This window comes from Rhineura floridana, chromosome 2 (genome assembly GCF_030035675.1).
Source record: "Rhineura floridana isolate rRhiFlo1 chromosome 2, rRhiFlo1.hap2, whole genome shotgun sequence".
In the NCBI taxonomy this organism is placed as follows: domain Eukaryota; kingdom Metazoa; phylum Chordata; class Lepidosauria; order Squamata; family Rhineuridae; genus Rhineura; species Rhineura floridana.
In genome coordinates, this window is record NC_084481.1 from 198,451,910 (window position 1) to 198,469,218 (window position 17,309).

Genomic DNA, 17,309 nt, shown 5'->3' on the forward strand with positions numbered 1-17,309 from the left:
TAATTGATGAAGAATGGTTAGGGGAAATGCAAGAGAGAACTTCAACACAGCACTAGTTTATATCACCTTTGCCTCCTTGTTATCGCATATGCAATATGACGTTAAGCCTACTTACTCAGAAGTACCTGATGAGTTCAGACATACATCCTTGCAAGTATGTTTAGAGTGATGTCTGAAATGAATACCACTCTAGGATGGGTTTATTCACTTATATCTCCCACCTTCAAAAAAGCAGTTAAAGCACATGGTAGTGAGTCTAAGGACTCATACATGTCAATCATGCTTCACGATAGACTCACCACTAGTGGGACTTTTCACATATGGATTCATTATAACAAATCTCCAATGTTTGACAGATGGTAATGTATAAATATTTCATATATGCATGTGCAAGAGGTTTTAAGTGCCGTATCAAGGGAATACATTATTTCCAGAGAGCCCAGCTGAAATCCCAGAAAAATATTTAGATATTAACACTGAAAGAGATGGTTTCCTGCAGATCAGAATGGCTACATTCACAGTTTGGTACCTTAAGATATCAGTCAGTTTAGGATGTCAAGCAGAAGGCTTCTTTGGGATTTTGGAACACTGCCCTAGAAGCAATGTAGGGAAAAAAGTAAGTTCAAAATGAAATCTTTGGGTGCCCACAATAACAACTGAAATCATGAGCACGTGGAGGACATGGGTAGGCACCATAGATGAGCAGCAAATAAGCAAAGCATGTTTTGCACAGAACAATAGCTGGAGGTGGTGCATAGGGAAAATACAGGAAGTTAAAACAGTGAAAACAATGGGACACTGAGACAACTACCATGGATATGCATAATCGTCTTGAGAGTCACATGTTGGTAGCAAGTTTAATTAATTGCTTTGAACAAGAAATGGTATGGTGATTTTCTATCTGTTCGATGCTGAGGACAGAGGGAATTGACTGAACAGAATTTATCCACATGCACAGATACTCTTGTCAAATAATTGACCAAGATTTGTTTTACTCATGCAGCAAATGAGGGGAAAATAAAGTGGTGGAGTTTTAAGGTGACAGAGTGGACTGTACCACTTCAGATTGCAGGTGGGGGGATCACATGTTTCAGTCCTTCCATATGAAAATAAAACCCAGAAAACTAGCATAGTAGAGAGGGCTTTGCACCCAGACCCCATAATGGGCAGGCAAGACTCCAACATTTGTGGTTTTAAATGAGCAACAACTTTTACTAATAGTTAAAAGCAGGGCTTTTTTGTTGTAGTACTCACCGGTATGGAGCATGGGCACCCCTTTTTTGCTGCCTATGGGAACCATTTTGTGTTGGCACCTAACAGCATTTTTAGCAAGGTATGTGTACTGGCACCTCATTTTTTAAAAAAACCCCAAAAAAGCACTGGTTAAAAGGGATGTGCATTGAGGTACTTTTTTTTACATAATAGTCCTTTTCTCCAGTGTAGGTACTGAATTGGCCTAAAGTAGTTGAGGTTTTCTCCTTCCTTCTTTTTTGTATCATGGCAAGGCTTCCTTCTACTCATGGCCTCCTCATGACCCTCTGATGTGCCAAAGAATGTTTATCGACACTACCACCACAGGGCAGCCTTATGGCTTTGTTTGGTGAATCAGGCAGGCTTCAAGTGAAAGTTCTGTCCCTATCTCCCAATCTCGTGGTTTTGAAGGAGTAGAGCTGAGGAAGAGTCCTGTCACCATTCAGAACCATGACAGGGAATTTATGAGCCTCCAGAAGTTGTTGGACTCCAGCTCCCCATAATCCTCAACCAGATGGCCAATGGTCAAGGACAATGGGAATTGGAATCCAACAACATCTGGAGGGCCACAAGTTTCCCATCCCTGCTTCAGGGTGCTTACCAAATACATTTTCTCTTTTCTTCCCCTTGACCTGTACACTAAATCTACCTGATAAAGTGTCTGTGCTTTGCAAACTGCCCAACAAAACAGACCTCTGCTTAGCATCAGCGTGGCATAGGCCGGAATCCCAAACCCACCCAAATTTAATGGCCAATCTCAGCCACCAGACTAAAAGAAAAATCCTATTTGGTTTCAATAACTTGTATCCAGCTCAGCCCACACAGTACCTCTTGGTGGGTGACTGCTGAAATCCAACTACTTTGGAGGAAGAGGCTAGGCTTTAAAGGCAGCCAGTTTCTTTCCCCTATTTTTGCCAGCTGCATAAAGCTTTTGCACCCAATCCCCACTTGAAGACAGGTGCAGAGATGCTCACCCAAAGTAGGCAGAAGGGTAAGCATTAATCTTTACTTGCAGAGAGATTCTTTTTCACATGGGGGACCATTTAATGGCATTCCCCATAGAGGTGAAATAGTATGATCCACTCAGGACTCTACCATCTTATTCTGCTACATGTATAGATCAGACCCAATGAATGAAAAATAGTGTCCCTCTTTCTCCCCCTCCCTCTTTTTTTGTTTTTTTAAAGAAAACTCTCAGCTATTTGGTTTCTGAATTATTGTCTTCTTACCATTTAGATCAAAGTAAAAGTAAAACACTCCAGGCTTTAAAAAGAAAGGTGACACCTCATTCCAAGCCAGAGATATCCAGCTCCCATGCTTACAAAATAAATCTGTATTTGCATCTTCTGACATCTGTTTTTCCCAAGAAATCTGAAGCACAGCACAACCCTTGTCTGTTGATACTTTTTCAAGAACATTAATTGTCTCCAATCATTGTAAGAGCATCTGTTTCACGTTTTGACAAGTGCACTTATTTCCCCACCCTTCCTTTCCACACCTTTTCCCTCCCCCTTTGGTAAAGATAATGAATAAATTACAGGGGGATGATAAATGTGTTGATAATCAAGATGAAACGCAAATGAACTGGAAGTGGTGGTGTTTCTACATGGAGCTGCAAATTGCTTTCTTCTTTTCTTGTGCAGAAGTACAGCTAAACTTAGAGTCTAAAATTACCACCATGCAGGGAAATTAACATACACTTTCAAATACACATTTTTTCCCCCAGGCAAGGAAAATGTTCAGATTCAAACTTCTGACTTGCCATTGGGAAACAGCTGTACATCAGTGTTAGAGCATCTGCTTAGCATGCAGATAGTCCCAGGGTCAATCTCTGGCATCTCCAGGTAGGACTGGGAATCTTCCCTGTCAGAAACCCTGGAGAGACACTGCCAGTCTCTGTAGACAAGAGGCCCCCAAACTGTGGTCTGTGGACCACCAGTGGTCCATGAACTTCATTCAGGTGATCTATGGTATGCCTGGGCAGAATGGCAGGAACTCTGTCATTCTTCAGTCTTGGTGGTCTGCCCACAAGGTGGCCTAGGATGGACCAGAGGTGGTGGGAGGAAGAGGCATTTGAAAGGAGTAGAGAGGATTAGCAGCAAAATTAAGGGGAGGCTAGAATGATGCAGATCTTTTTTCAATTAAAAATCATACAGCATCTAGTACTGTACACTACAATTACTAAAACAGGAAGAAAAAGCTGGTCCATCAAGACCCTCAGGAATTTTCAGTATGCTTCTGAATACTAATTGTTGGGAACTGTAAATAAGGAGGGTGCTGTTGCACTCAGGTCTTGTTTGTGGACTTCCCATAGGCATCTGGTTGGCCACTGTGACAACAGGATGCTGGACTAGATGGGCCCTCAGCTTGACCCAGCAGGGCTCTTATCTGGAGAACCACAGGTTCCCCATTTCTGTCCCAGATCAACATTTCAGCATTGCTTAAAGTTTGTGGTTTCAGTCCTGCACTCAAGCATCTGTAATGATAACGTTTTGCTAAATGGTTTGCTTTTAAGAAAGTTGGCACACAGGAAAACAATTTTATATCCACTGACTGAAACATCTCTTTCTTTGTTCATTGAGTTTAAGACTCTCTTCACAAACATCCACACATCCACACTGAAGGGTATGGGAGACAATTCCCCATGACAATCCTATACTACTTGGATGCATGTGTGAATATTCCAACCATGTGAGAAGGGCTGGCATCATTCACTCATAGCCCTGGACACATGGTTGAAGTACTTACACACTGATGGGATCACACCATGGGGAAGCAGCTCTCTCTCTCTCTCTCTCTCTGTGTGTGTGTGTGTGGGGTCATGATGGGGCCAAAGAGATAAAAACCTAATGTTTTTATGACACCTAAACTGTATGTGGCAGCGATGACTATTCCTTAAATAACAGCACTTATCCATGGCACATTCTAATGCAGACCTCAATATCTGCTCATTGGATGACAACAGGCAAACACTTTCCATGTGGTTAATTCTAAAGCATTCCATATGTCACATTCAAGCTCCATGAGGAATCAGTCATGGAGTGATCTGGGTTTTACGTGCAAGAAGCTTATTTGAAGACTGCATGGTGATGCTGAATTACATGCATGGTTGGAGCCAACAGACATAATTTGGGTAGGGCTGCCAAGTGAGTTGTTTGTGGCTGCAATCTTAGATGCAATCACTATGGAGCAAGGCTGTAACCCTAGGCAAAATTAATCTTAGGAACAAAGAAAGTTGCCTTGTATGGCCATTGGTTCACCTAGCATTATCTACAAGGGACGAGGGAGAAAATCCATTTCAGTGCACATTTAGAATGCATTCAGACAGTAGTTTATTCCATTTTCCTGATGTTTCCATACCTGATAATTTCTACATTTCACTTGATCTTTCACAAGATGTAAAAGCCACTTTTTGAATACAGTAGAAGTTTAGCACTCATCTCCATTTTAATTCCTTCCAGAAAGAATCTGTTTGCAACCCCATCAAAATTATTTATTTATTTATTTATTTTGCAGATTTATATCCCGCTCTAGTTCGGACAAATCCAAATTCAGAGCGGTAAACAATAGATATAACCAATACAACCATACAAAAAAATATAACAAATTAAAACAAAGTTACTACTAGAAAATCAGAACAGTTCCATTTAAACCTTAAAAGCTTGTTGAAATAAAAAAGTTTTGGTCCGACAGCGAAAGTCCATGAGAGAAGGAGAGAGCCGTATCTTAAGCGGTAAATTGTTCCATAAAGTAGGAGCTACGACTGAAAAAGCTTTCTTTCTAGTGGCCATTTGGCAGATGGTGAAAGTTGATGGAACATTAAGGGTAAATTCGGTAGCTGATCTCACTGGACAAGAAGATTTAAATTTAGAGAGACGATTCGCTAAATATGCAGGTGCCAATCCATGTAAAACTTTGAATGTTAGGACCAATATCTTAAACTGGTGACGAAGTCCTATGGGGAGCCAATGCAGGTAATAAAGAAGAGGCGTGGTATGGACCCGAGGGCCAGTTCTCATGATCATCCTTGCTGCTGCTCTTTGTACCAACTTAAGCAGTCTAAGTGTTCTAGCTGGAAGTCCGACATACAAGGAGTTACAGTAATCTAACCGCGAAGTTACAAGGGCCTGAGTTACTTTTCTTAAATCAGACATTCCTAAGAACGGTCGAAGTTGACGGACAAGCTTTAGTTTGGTAAATGCAGCTTTTGAGATGGCTGCAACCTGAGGTTCTAAGGTCAAGGTTGAGTCCAAAATTATGCCCAAGCTGCGGACTTGCGTTTTCAGAGGAAGTAATACTCCATCCAGTGATGGCAAAATTCCAACTTCTTGGGGGGGACTTTTTCCAATAAGGATGACCTCTGTCTTTTCTGGATTGAATTTAGGGGACTAAAGTGCTAAAATCTGGGGTGATACTGTGTCACACCATGCCCACTGGTGTGAATGAAATTTACTGCAACATAGTGGTACATTGGTAAAAAAAACCACAGTTCCATAAGGCAACTGGTACTGTAGTGTGAAAAAAATTGAAATGGACTGCCTTCAAGTTGATCCCGACTATGAATAGGGTTTTCATGGTAAGCGGTATCCAGTGGGGGTTTACCATTGCCTCCCTCTGAGGCTAGTCCTCCCCAGTTGGCTAGGGCCTGCTCAGCTTGCCAAAGCTGCACAAGCCAGCCCCTTCCTTGTCCACAACTGCCAGCTGGGGGGGCAACTGGGCTCTTTGGGACTATGCAGCTTGCCCACAGGTGGCAGGGCACATAGCCCCTGAGCCACTCACTGTGGGGGTGATCTTTATTTATTTATTTTATTTATTTATTTGTTTCATTTTTAGACCGCCCATAGCTAGTAGCTCTCTGGGCGGTGTACAAAACAGATTAAAAATACAATATTATAATAAAATCAATCACATATATCAACAACAATATTAAAATAAAGTGTAGACATAAACATTAACATTAAAAACATTAAAAAGCCTGGGAGTACAGCCAGGTCTTAACCTGGCACCTAAAAGAAAGCACCGTAGGCACCAGGCGTATTTCTTCAGGTAAGCTGTTCCACAATTCGGGGGCCACCACAGAAAAGGCCCTAGATCTGGTAACAATCCTCCGGGCATCCTGGTGAGATGGTACCCGGAGGAGGGCCTTAGATACTGAACAAAGTGAACGGGTAGGTTCATAGCGGGAGAGGCGTTCCACAAGGTACTGTGGTCCCACACCGTATAAGGCTTTATAGGTCAAAACCAGCACCTTGAATCTGGCTCGGAAACAAATAGGTAGCCAGTGCAAACAGGCCAGGACAGGTGTTATATGCGCAGACCGATTGGTCCTCGTCAATAGCCTGGCTGCCACGTTTTGCACCAGCTGAAGTTTCCTAACTGTCTTCAAGGGCAGTCCTACGTAGAGTGCATTACAGTAATCCAGTCTAGAAGTTACCAGGGCGTGAACAACTGAAGCGAGATCGTCACTGTCCAGATAGGGGCGTAGTTGGGCTACTAAACGAACATGGTAAAATGCATTCCGAGCCACCGAGGCCACTTGAGCCTCAAGCGACAAGGAAGGGTCAAAAAGGACCCCCAAACTACGAACCTGTTCTTTCAAGGGGAGTGTAACCCCATCTAGAACATGATGAACATCCACCATCCGGGCAGGGAAAGAGCTCACCAACAGTGTTTCAGTCTTGTCTGGATTGAGTTTCAGTTTATTAGCTCTCATCCAGCCCATTATCGCGGTCAGGCAGCGGTTTAGCACATCAACAGCCTCATCTGAAGAAGGTGAAAAGGAGAAATAGCTGGCCCTTGACACCCAGGAGACACAAGTGGGGATTTGAACTCACAGACTCTGGACTCCCAGCCAGGCTCTCCTCCCCAATGTGCTATACCAGCTGTGTAGTGTGAAAGGAATGTTAGAAATCAAAACAGAAAGTGCTGTCATTATAATTGGTAAAACTAACAAAAAACTAACTAATAATAAAGTTTATGTGTAAATGCACCCTTAAAGCTGAGTTTATCAAATTCGCACTTTCTGAAACAATATGAGAAGCAAAACCCGGCCCTCCTTCATACTTACACTTTTCTGAATTTTGCGATGCTGTTCTCCAACCAAATAATGTTTACAAAAATGCATATATTAGGGGGGAATGTGCATAAAAATGAATATATTAATGAAAACAACATACAAATATACATTACATTAGGAGACATTGCTTATAAAAATGTTTACATTAGTCAAAACAGCAGATAAAAATGGTTAGTAGGAGAAATTCTCACTGAAAAAATGCTGAAACATTTTCATGATGATTTAAAAAAAAAGAATTGCAAATTGCTACAGAATTGAATTAAAGACGTTTTAAAAAGAAATACGGAGTGAACTGAAATTGACAGATCTTTCCATCCCTATTGTTTAAACTAGTTAGCAGTGGCTTTCCAGGGTTTCAGGCCTTGCTGGATATGGCAGTGCCTGAAGCTGGGCCTTTTGTGTGCAAACCATAGTGTCTACCACAGAGCTATGGCCCTTTCTACCGATAAACTCAGTGGGACTGGGACTTACTGCTGGGACTTACTACTAGGGTTGTCAGGTTCAAGGCCTGAGACTGATCCTGTATCTTTAGGAGAAGAGAATGTCAGCCAAGTGCAGGTGTTCTTGCAACACTATAATGAAAAACCACAAGGTGGAATTCTCCCTGCACAACTTTTAAAGACACAGAAGACCTCTTGGTTGCCAGGCCTGCCTCCAAGAGGTCTTCTGTATCTTTAAAAGTTGTGCAGGGGGAAGGGAGAATTCCGCCTTGTGGTTTTTCCCATTACAATGTTGCAAGAACACCTGCACTTGGCTGACTTTCTCTTCTCCTAAAGATACAGGATCAGTCTCAGGCCCTGAAACTGGCAACCCTACTTACTACTGACCAGAGGGCAGGCATAGGATCAGGCTGCACATTATGGATTTCAGTGACACACACACTCACATACTCTAACATGTTTAGTTAGGTTTGGGCTTATCAAGCAATAAGTGATCATCCATTTCCAACTACTGATACAATACTACAGGGGTTCCATAATGCTGGCACAGTAGTGTCCCTTCCTAAATAGTTAATTCCCAGGAGTATGTCCCGTAAGATTAAGCCTTAAATTAAATGTTATTTAGCAAGTACCTCCTACCCAAGTTATCTCAAGACTATGAATTAGATTAATAAGATTCATTTGTGCAATTTTAAAAATGCATGAACTTATGGCGTTCTAGCTCATTAAAATTCAAAACTAGATAAATAAGAAATAGCTGTGGCCCTATTCACTGTATTTTTATACTTACAGGAAATGGAGGCATATGTTAAAAAGCAGACTGTTTATAAAAGCATTTATTTATATGTTGATAGGGCAGAAATGCACTAATTCTCAGAGTCCATGTTATGGCATGCCTAATTAGCCTTAGACTATAGTCTTTACATGATTTACCAGCTGCTTCTCCCACAGAGGATAATGTAACTACTTTATAGTAACTCATTTAAGGCTATGGCTTTAGGTTTTTACATTCATTTTTTTAAAAGAAATAATTATGTTGTATTTTCATGCATGGTATCAACATGTACCTAGTAATTTCTGATGTGGACATTCTGATCTGCACATTAGTCTAGGAGTTACAGATCAGGTCAATTTGTATCAGAATTCACAAATAACAAATTCCTTAAGCACCCCTATAGAAAATCAAAGCAAATCTAAAGGATTTTAAATTGGGGTCTCTACCAGAGCAGATGTTCATATGTTTGTTTACATTTGAAAGGAGATGCAAATTGCTTTTTCCCCTCTCTTTTGGCAAAATGTTGCAAATAAAATTGAACTGAACCTTAACCTGCATAACCCTGTTCTTCAGGTATAAAAAGCATAAGAACATACTTTCTTGGACCAACTCCCTAGCAGCCCCAGCCAGCAGGCCATTTGGAAGACAGCTGGTTGCAGAAGGCTGATCTAGGGCCCATCTGTATCTCCTTTTAATCTATAATCTAGCCACTTATATGTCCATTAATTTGCCAGCATTCACATGACCTTTCCTGCTATTTCAAACTTTCTCCTAGTTAAATGCACACTTTCGCTACCCTGCCAGAAACTGATTATTTTTTCTGTCCCGATTATTAACCACTCTAACCTCTGTAGTGCAGACTTCTTTCCTGCTTTTTTGTATTATGGGCAGATAGCATTAGATCCCACCCTCTGTCCACGCCTCCTCTTTCATTACAGTTCAATTCCTGCTTCCAGGGTACTTCCTCCTTCTGGCTTTTGTAGCTGCATCACATTACTTTTGTAAAAAACCCTACTGTTTTCCAATCAAACTTAAAATCAATTGTTTAATGAATCATTTTTCCACTTAAAAGCTATTTTGCAATATTATGCAAAGGCTAATAGACTTCATTGAAAACACGGTAAACATATGCATGTGTGTTAGTTCAAAAAGTCAGATATACTTTTTTGTGCTCTTCCAAAAAAGCACGGGAAAAGCAAAGTACCATTCTGGACCAATCACGGTAAAGGGGTGGAGTTAGGGTATGACTAATACAGAAGCGAATTAGACAAAAAACAATTAACCGCTGCATGTATGGATGTGACAATGCAGGTTTTAAAAAATAAATCTGAGCACAAACAGAACATGTATGGATCTCGAGGCCACCAACCGAATATGGAAAATGTGGATTTTTAGGTTAGGTATGGATGGGCTCCTAGTCCCACATTCTGTTTCAAACTGTTGCCAGCCAGATATCTCCAGGAACCTCAGAAGCAAGACATTGAAGGCAACAACCTTTACCCACTCTTGCTTGTTCATCCCCATCTAATTTTCAGAGATTCTGCCTCTGATCGTGGATGTTCCATATTTATTTATTTATTTATTTTAATTTATATCCTGCCCTTACTCCCAAAGCAGCCCAGGGCTCTATTGTGACTCCTACAGAAACAAGCACACTAAAAGAAGGCTTCTGCATTCTAGTAGCTCCAGGAGAATCCAGCAAGCACGTTAACATATTTTTTTTAATTCATACTCTCTCTGTTCCTCCTGACACATCAGCTAATTCATTCCTTTGTGAAATGATCTATAGAACAAAGAGGATTAAAACTGCATAGCTGTTTCTGAGCAGATTAACACTCCCTTTAAAGAAATAAAAAGGGAGGGGCAACCTATCTGTTTTTTCAGATACTATGATTAGCTTTCATTACAGAAACAAGAAAAGAAATCCTAATACCAGCTTTCCTTGACAAAGGCCTTGGAGCTTTAAATCAGGAGCAATTCTTCCCTTATTTTTAAAGGTTTGTATTTCATAGCAGAGTATAGGGTCATGCTGGTAATAACTTTGCTTTGGGCAGCTGCAATTTTTGTTCTAATTTCTCACAAGCCATATTCTCCTAGTTATAGTCTCTCCACATAGGACAAATGATGCACTATAAATCATTTGAAGTGCAGCGTAAATGTGTATTTTGCCATGAAGCTACTGCCTCTGCTCATATCAATTGCCCATTCGGTGTATTCCTAACATATGAACACTCAAATCATGCTTCAAATGGTAAGGAAACATTTGAAGGGATGCTAATACACACAGTAGAACAGGTACGGGGAACCTTTGGCCCTCCAGATGTTGCTGAACTACAACTACTATCACCTGTAGCAAGCATGGCCAATGGCCCCAGTGTGTCTCATATTCAGAGCCACCTGGTGAACCCTTCCCCTTTCAAGGTTAGGGTTCAGCTCACTCTTAGGTTATCTTATTTATACACCTACCACTTAACCCGCCACTGGCATATACTGCCCTAGACTTTATAAACCTCATCCCAGTTCTGCTTGTGCTTACCCACCAGCCCAGGCCCAAAGCTTACCTTGGAAACTAGGCAGGCAGGGGAAGCTGGTAAAGCAGTGGCTTCTGGGATGGATGACGCCCTTTTGTTGCCCTTCTCTACCTTTCTCCATGATTCAAAAGGAGACACAACTTGCCTCTTCACACTGTAGCATCTCTTTCTGCTTGGGGACTACAACTCCCATCATCCCCAGCAGAAATGCTAACGGCCAGGGATGTTAGGAGTTGTAGTACATCTCTTACATCCCTGAGTAGATGAATTTGCTGCAGGATCAAGACTGTATCAGCCTTTCCCAACCAGTGTGCCTCCAGATGTTGTTGGACCACAACTCCCATCAGCCCCAGCCAGCATTGCCAATGGTCAGGAAAGATGGGAATTGTGGTCCAACAACATCTGGAGGCACACTGGTTGGGAAAGGCTGCTGCAGATGGTCTCCTTTCACTTTTGAATGATGAGGGAAGAGAGAGAGGCCAGACTAGGCTCTTTCATCCAAGGAACTACTGTGCTGTCAGAGCCTTTACCTGTCTGTTCCCCACTGTGAAATTTCTTTCTTTTTTTGCCCCTAGGGGAAGGGTGACATGATTGTGGGGAAAGAAGAAAGGAATAGGCCCAAGAGTGGATGGTTGTGGAAGAAGGAAGGGCAAGGGAGAAGTAATCAATTGGGGGGGATCATCCCCCTTTGAGTGGCTTGATCAAACACAAACATATTTGAAGAGTTTTGAAGTTCACGGGAGAAGCTTGAAAAGTCTCAGTTAATTTTGGGGGTGAACAGTCTGCTCCTCACCCATCCCTATTCACAATGTTTAAGTAAACATAATGCACAATGAGACATGATCACTGCAGTGTGCATTGCAAAGAGAAAGAGAGAGAGAGATGACAGGCCAACAATGTGAGGTGAGGACAGGATTTGGATGCCATATTCCAGATGCTGGGAGAAAGCAACAGGGGATGGCTATCTCAATCACACACTGCTTGCAAGCTTCCTAGCTAGTGACAAAGTGGTAAAATGGATGCTAGATTCTGACATGATCCAGCATATTAAATTAAAGAAAAAAATTACTAAAAAAAGTTGGATAAAATCTTTGTGTGTATATGTGCCCATTATTACCCTGAAGCAATTAGTAACTGTTTGGGCTAGTAATGATCTTCCAGGTTTTACATCAAAATAGCTCATGAAGCAAAGATGTAGAATTTTATTCCAGATCCTTCTCTTTTCCCAGACAGTCCTGGCAGCAATATGAGGAGCTGCCATGCACCACAATCTGCATATCTCCTGGATCACTGGTCTGTGACAAGAGAACACTTTTTTCCACCAGCTTGTCCTAATCCTCAGATGGTTAGCTTATCACTGATGCTTAACACTCTAAAAGATCTGTTGGTCATGTACTGCTATTAATCTTCACAGTTTAACCAGGAGAAAAACAAAGACAGAGAAGTGTATGACAAAAAGCAGTAGAAATCCGAGTGTGTAGCTGGCTTTCAGCAGTCATTCTCATAAGAGACGCGGAAAGAGTTTTACCTCAGGGAGATGAATCAGTCAGTAAATTGTTAAGAGAGATGGATGACTCAGGAAACTCTTAAAAGAATTGGGACTCTAAGTCACAGTCCTTTGGTCTCTAGCTTCTTTTCTGGGACCAATACTATACATAAGAATTAAAAAGGAATAATTAAGCAAGTAATGTTGTTCTCCGTATCCTGAAGATTACCAGCTCAAGGCATGAATTCTGTAGGTAGCATCTACTATTGCTGTATTATCAGAAGCTGAATTTAACTTCTCCCTATCATGAAGTTATGCTGAGAATAAACCTTCAAGGCCCACCCAGGATTTTATCCTCACAACAACCCTGTGAGGTAGAATAGGCTGAGAGACAGTGACTGACCCATAGTCAACCAGTGAGCTTCGTGGCTGAGCAGGGATTTGAACTCTGGTTATCCAGGTTCCAGTCCAACACTCTAACCGCTACACCACACTGGCTCTAATACCTACATCACACTGGCTTTGTTGCTAGAAACTGCAGATGGGGAGAGTGCTCTTGTGCTCAGGTCCTGCTTGTGAGTTTCCCACAGGCTAGTGGTTGCCCAGTGTGAGAACAGAAAGTTGGACTAGATGAGCCATTGGCCTGATCCAGCAGACTCTTCCTATGATCTTATGTTTTTAACACAGGATTCCTGATCATGGAAAGGCATCTAAGTGCATTTAGCTGAACACACTTAGAAGCCTCCTTCAGACCTTCACTATAGTGGTGGAGCATGCAGGAGTGTTTGAAGCAGAACTGGTGCCTACACACCTCTTCCTCCTACATATTTTATGCGCACGTGTTGTTTTGAATGCACAAAGAGGGCTTGCATGGAACCTGAATCAGTAGTCATGATTGAACAGACAACAAAAGCATTACTCAATTAAAAAAAAAACCCTTAAGAAAATATGAATACGACTTCCCGGAAGGATTGCTCTGCCTGTGGCTGCCTCTGAGATGAGCTCTGTCTCAGAGGAAGCTTTTTTCAGTTTAAAATCAGTCAAAAGGGAACTTTGACTAGTATAAATGTTCTCCCAGGCAAGGGTGAACCAAAGAGATTATCCACAGAAACTTCGTTGGGCTGTCGGTGGCTGGAATTGATCAGGAATTCCCTGGGAAAAGAAGGCATACCTAGCAGCCGAGGACGGAGTTAGGACTTCCAGCAAGCTGGACTGGAAAAAAGCGAGACGTTTTTCTTTTAAACGATCTACAACAGGCGAGCTTTCTTCTGTCTAATCTTATCATTTGGCTTAAATTACTACAGCAAAAGAGATTTGTTTAAGAATCAGCAATCAAGATACCTGGGTGAGTTACACTTCTCTCTTTTATACGAGGAATTAAGGAGGAGGAAATAAAAATTAAAAAAACTTATCTTATCTTTTTATGGCAAAAAGCCGGCCTGAATTTGGAACTATAAAGATTAAAACGGATGAGGGGCAACTTACCCGAAGAGAAAATCTGATTTAGATGATTATTTGATTGATATATGTCTGGGACTATTTTTTCTTGGACTACTTTCTTTAGACGAATATGCTGTTTGTGTATGTTACTAATTGTTCGGCGCTGTGAACCAAATTTGTTTTGCATTCTTGGACGTGCGGGAGATAAGAACTGTGCTGGCCAGATGATGTCAACAGGCATGGAATATTAACTCTTTTGTTGTTGGAAAAAAGCCTTTATGTTTGGGAACAGTGGTTAATATCAGAAATTAAAGACTTCTTTTAAGAATGACAACCAGGAAAACAGCTAAGGCACTGGAGCGAAGAGGTTCAACTGATGTACAGGAAGGGGCTATCTCCCCAGATATGTTTCAGAAAATAATGGATGGGATTAATGACTTGAAACAAGAAATGATACAAGATAGACAAGAGATGAAAGCTGAATTTGGCAAAATGAAACAAGAACTGAAAGATATAGAGGATCATATGAGAAAAGAGCTGGACCAGATTAAAGATACAATTGGACAAGCAACAGAGGATGTGAAAAATATTAAAGGAAAGGTGCAAACATTGGAGAATAGAACAGATATATTAAATGTGGAATTGGAAAAAAACTTGGATCATATGGTTGTGATGGAACTTAGAAATAAAGAGCACCGTTTGAGATTTCGTGCAATCCCTGAGGAAACAGGTGAAGATATCAGAGATAAAATTGTTAATGCCTTGGTAAAATTTTTAGATTGGAATGAAGATTTGATGGAATTTGAAATAGACAAAGTTTATAGAATTAACTCCAGGTATGCAACAATGAAAAAAATTCCAAGAGATGTGCTTGTTCATTTTGTAAAAAAGAGGACCAGAGATATGGTTTTACAACAACACTTCAGCACTGCCCTTAAAATTGATGGTAAGGAAATACTTGTGATGAAGGAAATTCCTATTAGACTTCTACGTAAGAGAAAAGAATATGCTTTCTTTACAGAAAAACTTAAACAATGCAAAATCCAATTTAGATGGGATGTTCCAGAAGGAGTGATCTTTACATTTAGACAACAGAAGTATCGATTGAATACAGTTCAAAAAGCAAGGGATTTCTTGAGGAAAGCTTTAAAAGACATGGAAGAAGACAAAATTAAAGAGATGGAAACAACTCATGGGAAACAAAGTCAACAGGAGCATGCAGAGGAAGGAAAAGAAGATGATAGACCAACAGGAGCAACAGACACAGACTTTTCTAAAATACATGTTTAAAGATGGATTACAAATATTTAACTTGGAATATAAATGGAGCCAATACTCATTATTTGAAAAAATTAAAATTGGATATAATTTGTTTACAAGAAACCCATATCAAGAAGAAGGATTCCAAATATTTGATTTGTAAAAATTTGGGTGAAGAATTTATTTCGGCTGGATTGAAAAAAGTAAATGGAGTTGTTCTCTATATTAACTCACAATTGTCCCCCAAATTGATATTATCGGATGATAGTGGTAGATTTGTGGGGGTTGAAATTACCTTACAGGGTAAAATTTTTTTGATAGTGGGTATTTATGCCCCCAATGAAGATAAAACAAGGTTTTACACGGGACTTATGGAAAAACTGTTAAATTTCTCATATGTTCACTAGTGTGTTATGGGTGATTGGAATGGGGTAATCTCACCACAAATTGACAGACTTTCTGAAAAAAACATTAAAGAGACACAGGGTAAACTACCGAAGATTTGCTTTGAGTTGATGGAAAATTTAGAATTGGTGGATACCTGGAGATACATAAATGACAACGCAAAAGAATTTACTTACTTTTCAGAAAGACATAAAACATTCTCAAGGATTGACATGATTTGGATGTCTAAAAATCTAGTGAAAGACATCTCCAAGATGGACATATTACCAAAAACCTTCTCTGATCATAATCCTGTGATATTAACTTTTAAAAAGAAAAATCTTGGATTTAGATGGAGACTAAATGAATCTTTATTACAGAATGATAAAATAGTACAAGAATGTAAGAAGAAATTAAAAGAGTTTTTTGAACATAATTTACATAAAGGAACAGATGAAAATACTGTTTGGGATACAAGTAAAGCATTTATGAGGGGATATTTTATTAAATTCAACTCTGAATTAAAAAAGAAGAAACAACAGAAAATGCAATTAATCTTGGAAGAAATAAAACAAAAAGAGGAAGAACTGAAAAAAAACCCAACTAAAGTTTTTATTGTAAATCAAATTAAAATATTACAGAATCAAGTATCAATGCTGACAGTGAGAGAAATTGAAAGGAAAATAACTTTTGCTAAACAAAGGACTTTTGAATTTGCAAATAAACCAGGGAAATGGTTAGCATACAAATTAAGAAAAGAACGACAAAAAACCCTTATTTTAAAGATTCAAGAAGGAGATGAGATATTGACAGATAATGCGAAAATTCAAAAGGTTTTTCATCAGTATTATTCAACTTTGTACAAGTGTCAAGAAACTTCCTCTGAAAAAATAGAATACCTATCTAAACAGAATTTGCCTAAAATTACAGATTCCCAGAGACAAGCTATTAATGGTCCCATCACGTTAAGAGAGTTATCTGTAGCTATAAGTAAAATTAAATTAGGAAAGGCGCCAGGACCGGATGGGTTACCAGCAGTGTACTACAAATGTCTAGAGGAGGAACTCTTGTTACCTTTACAGCATACAATGAACTCTATTTTACAAGAGGGGAAGATTCCTGAAAGTTGGAAAAATGCTAATATAACACTAATACCAAAGAGGAGCAGGACCTAACTAAAACAAAAAATTATCGGCCGATATCGCTATTGAATAATGATTATAAATTATTTACAATGATTTTGGCAGAAAGAATGAAAATAATATTGCAACAATTTATCCAGGAAGATCAATCGGGGTTTTTACCTAAAAGACAAATACGTGATAATGTTAGAAACATTTTGAACGTGTTGGAATACTTAGAACAACGAAATGATAAACAAGCAGCTTTGATCTTTTTGGATGCTGAGAAAGCGTTTGATAATTTAAATTGGAAATTTATGTTTAAGGTTCTGGAGCAAATGGATTTTGGAGATAACTTTATTAAATGGATTAGATCGATTTATACATCTCAGAAGGCACAGATAATTGTCAATGGGGACCTAACGGATTCATGTGAAATACAAAAGGGTACAAGACAGGGATGTCCGTTATCTCCCCTTTTGTTTATCCTGGTATTAGAAGTGCTGTTTAGAGATATAAGGCAAGATTAAAGAATTTCGGGATTA